The sequence below is a fragment of the Lupinus angustifolius genome, chromosome LG01 (assembly GCF_001865875.1).
Source record: "Lupinus angustifolius cultivar Tanjil chromosome LG01, LupAngTanjil_v1.0, whole genome shotgun sequence".
Taxonomy (NCBI): domain Eukaryota; kingdom Viridiplantae; phylum Streptophyta; class Magnoliopsida; order Fabales; family Fabaceae; genus Lupinus; species Lupinus angustifolius.
The window spans coordinates 4,159,590-4,160,193 of NC_032009.1; positions in this window are offsets into that span (position 1 = coordinate 4,159,590).

The window sequence follows — 604 nt, forward strand, 5'->3', positions numbered from 1 at the left end:
GAGGATGAGGATGAGGACGAGGACGAGGATGAGGATGAGGATGAAGATGAGGATGAGCATGAGGATGAGGATGAGGATGAGAATAAGCATTAGGACTAGGATTAGGATCAGGGTTAGGATTAGGATTATGATTAGGATTAGGATTAGGATGCGGATGAGGATGAGTATGAGTATGAGGATGAGGATGAAGATGAGGATGAGGATGAGGATGAGCATGAGCATGAGCATGAGCATGAGGATAAGGATGCGGATGAAGCTTAGGATTATGATTAGGATTAGGAATACGAGTTGGGTTAGGATTAGGATTACGATTAGTATGAGTATGAGGATGAGGATGAGATTGAGGATGAGGATGAGGATGAGGATGAGGATGAGGATTAGACTTAGGAATAGGTTTAGGATTAGGATTAGGATTAGGATTAGGATTAGGATTCGGATTAGGATTAGGATTAGGATTAGGGTCAGGATTAGGATTAGGATTAGGATTAGGATGAGAATGAGGATGAGGATGACGATGACGACGAGGATGACGATGACGACGAGGATGAGGATGAGGATGAGGATGAGGATGAGGATGAGGATGAGGATGAGGATGAGGATGAGG